The sequence below is a fragment of the Tachysurus fulvidraco genome, chromosome 1 (assembly GCF_022655615.1).
Source record: "Tachysurus fulvidraco isolate hzauxx_2018 chromosome 1, HZAU_PFXX_2.0, whole genome shotgun sequence".
Classification (NCBI taxonomy): domain Eukaryota; kingdom Metazoa; phylum Chordata; class Actinopteri; order Siluriformes; family Bagridae; genus Tachysurus; species Tachysurus fulvidraco.
In genome coordinates this window covers 25,372,178-25,376,191 of record NC_062518.1, presented here as the reverse complement: position 1 = coordinate 25,376,191, position 4,014 = coordinate 25,372,178, and positions in this window count along the sequence as shown.

Sequence of the window (4,014 nt, the reverse complement as noted above, 5' to 3'; positions counted from 1 at the left end):
CTCGCCGGAGCGGAGAGAGAGGGAGAGAGAGGGAGAGAGGGAGAGACCACCCAGGCAGAGCTCTCCAAAAGCCCCAGAGGCGGGAGGGGCGCGGGAGAGAGAGAGAGAGAGAGAGAGAGAGAGAGAGAGAGAGAGAGAGAGAGAGGGGGGGGGGGGATAGAGAGAGACGAAGAAGTGAGAGAGCGAGTGAGAGAGAGAAAGTAGAGAGCGAAGAGAGAGGAGAGAGAGATTGTATAGCACATTTTGCGCATAATTGAGAGATATACAATAGTTTCGAGCTCTATATATTAATAAAATTTTTATCTCTAAAGATTTATATTATCTATCTCATTATAATCTCTCTCTCGCTCTCCCTTTTTCTCTCTTTCTCTTCTCCACTCTTTGCTCTATATCTCTAGATCACCGTGTTTCTCTATACCTCTTTATCTCTCTATCTACTCTTATCTCTCTCTCTCCCCCTTTTTAGCTCTCCCGCGTTTCTCTCTTCCTCTATTTCTCTCTCTCTCTCTCTCTCATCCTCTGTCTCTCTTTATCGCTCTCCACTCTTTTTCTCTCTCTCGCTCCCCTTTCGCCTCTCTCTCTCTCTCTCTCGCGCTCTCTCTTCTCTCTCCTCTCTCTCTCCCCTCTTTCTCGCTTTCTCGCTCTCCCCTCGTTTTCTCTCTCTCTCCTCCGTTCTCTCTCTCTCTCGCTCTCTCTCTCTCTCTCTCTCTCTCTCCCCTTGCTCTCGCTCTCTCTGCTCGCTCTCGCGCGCTGCGCGCGCCCCGTGAGATATACAGAGAGAGATAAGAGAGAGAGAGAGCTCTTTCAGTACTCCAGCAGCAGCACTGGGAGTTGAGGCGTAATCACACATGCCGTCTATTGATAAGAAGCACTGAGTTTTTTTGTCTCTTATATCTCCGGGCTGATAGTCTAAACAATGTCACAGAGTAAATGCTTAGAAGACTTTAGTTATTTATAAAGAATTAAACAGCACCACCTTCATTACGTCTAATATTAAATAATTCAATCAATATTTAAATACGACCAATAAAGTCATACACACCAAACATACATTTTAAAATATAAGTCAAATGAAAGGACCTCTGTTGGATTTCTGTTGCAATTTTTACCTTGATTTTGTCTCATCTCTGGTCAAAGCAATGCAACTTAGAACCATTGCTTTAAGAAATATGAAGTATTTAATGAGCAAAAAGCACCCGGCTTTATTGCTGTAATTACTCTTTCTACTATCAAGCATCAAATAATTCCTGAAAACATTCAGAATGTTTAACCACCTGAATAGCTCCTGAGCAGTATACTCAGTGTAGAGTATTTCTCAAGTATATCATTTTTGTATATACCGAACTTTGTTTAAATTAAGAAGATGTAAAAAGGAAAATCATAACTAAAAACAACACACACCACTTCCTTCTCCTACTACGCATCTAAACCAAAAGCCTTTTTCGCTCTTATACATTATCCAGGGATTAAAAATGTCCCTTTTAGAGTTAATCAACAACAACAACAACAACTTATCATTAGCAATGTGTTTTCAATCTTGTGTAATTTTACTTACCCAGAAAAGCTAAATTAGTTTACATTTAAATCATAATTAAAACATAAGGGCAGTTGTTTTACCTTTGTGGGTAGTATACGGTCTTTCTGTCCCCCTGACAGTGTTCATTACTTGATCAATTAAAGTAGTATATTTAAACAGAGCCAATACGATGCTATAAACAATATAGTGTTGATTAATAATCTTATTTTGCTAGACCTGGTACTTGTGGAATTGTAAAATCCCTTTCCCTTTCTGCACTTGTCATTTGTGATGAAATGATAAATTATAAGGTTTCACTGATTTTGAAATGTCTATAGAAAAACTTAGTCATGTGTACAGTCCAATCAGGCCTCTTGTTCAGTCCAAGGACAGGAGTAATCTCACTATTCATTTGCACTGAAGAGAAATGATAATGAATTTAACCATGAATTCCTCTATTGAGCTACAGTATGTGATAGCACAGATAACTGACTTCCTTATTCCTTTATAACGTGTTAGTATCCAGCCCTAGCCTAGAGATAGAGGGGTGATGGGTTGAGGTGAGGTGAGCATGTATGCTCAGATTAAAGGCAGGTATGGTGTGGGATTGCATCACCCACATCAATGCGCCTTGCAGTGATTTCAGCTAGGAATCTTTATATCATTTTGTTAGATTTGAAAACACACAATAATATTCTAGGGACAGGTTATTCTGTCACAATTTAAGAAACATAATTTACAATTAGAGTTAAATGACAAGCTTGTGTAGCTTAATTTACTAATCAGTCTGTCTCGTACATTTCACTCAAATCTATCATGCCCGTTTCTTACCACACCAGATGGTGCTGGAACTGTAGGCAGCAGGAGGGGAGGTGAGTGTCAATCACACGCATGAAATATAACACACACTATACAGGGTTATGAAGCATGTGTGTTTGCTCCAGCAACGCTTAGAAAGACAACTCCATTTTTTTTTTAATTCAATGAAGGCTTATGTGGAATGCGAGGAATTGCTCCGTGCGGCCAGGGCCCCTTCAAGGCTAACAAACTGAGGGAGGTCCGGCCTGACGTCTGCAGGCATCGGATAAATAAACTCAGGAGATGACCATGCGCTCCCCAGAAAGCTACCATCATACACCTCCCACCCCCAAAATGTAAACAACCACAGCCATGTGCCTTGTTTCTGTAATACCATTAGCTAAAGGGTTCGATTATCAGTACTGAGCAACTCTCTATTCTCTTTATTGGCTAGAATATTCAGACACTGAACAATATAAAACATCTATGTAACATGTATGGAAGGAGTCTCAGGTGTCAGTGCTTCGTAACAGTCAGTTACATGTATTCGTCATGGCAACCTACAAGACAGAGGACTTTTTCCATGCTAACACGACAAGCTCCATACTTCAGAAAGTCTTGTGAGGGACTATTGCTGCTAATGTAATAAGAGGAACTTAGTCGTCTCTGAGTGGTTCCGCAGTATTAATAGTGAGTATAAACGGTAAACTCAAATAAAATAATAGAATGGAATAAAACATTTGAAAATGTGCTATTATTATAATAATCCACTTCTGGCTGATAACATTAATTCCCCACATGTCAGGCCTCATCTAAATACCCGGGGTCATGGATTGTTTTTCTTTAATAGCATTTGAACAATGTTTTTGATTCCTTTCCTATAAAAATAAATTCTATTTATTGTATATATTAGCCACCTGACACAACACCTATCCTATCACTCACCTCTTTTGGCTTACTTACTGGTTATTTGGTTTACTAGACGGACACAAAAAGAATTCTGGGAGATTAGTAATAAAAGATGTAGCTGGTAAGATGACAGGAATGCCCTGTTTTAAAAGGTATTATTATAGGGTTAAAGGTTACAAAGAAGGAAGTAGAAGAGAAAAAAACAGATGATGCACCTCAGTCGTGATAGGCTGTGATTCCACAGTTCTGGATTTATGGAGCTGTCAATGGTAACAGCTTTAAGGACAATGTATTTATTTACTTTAAAACAAATGATTTATTTACTTCCAATCTATAATTTTGCTTACAGGTTTGTACTTTTAATGTGCCCTCATTAGTCAAATATATTGAATTGAATGCCTTTATTGTCATTGTATTCTGTATACAACGAAATTAGGAGCACTACTCCCGATTGGTGTGAGAAAAACCGACATATAATCACACAATAAAAAGACATATAACTACAGACAATAACAATACACTTTTACAATTAAATACCTCAAGTGTGATTCACAATAAATAGTCTGGATAAATTGGCCATTGCGTGAAGTGACCATTGATAGAAATAGAGTGCCTATTTTATTATTGAAAATGCAAAAGAGAAAATATGCTTTTCTTCTCACCGTGAATCTCTGATGTAACGTCGTGTTGAACTTCGTCAGGTGACTGCAACAAGAACTAAACCACACATGACCTGTAAAGAATCAATCATGACCTGTAAAGAATCACTGCTAGAAAATGATGAACACATG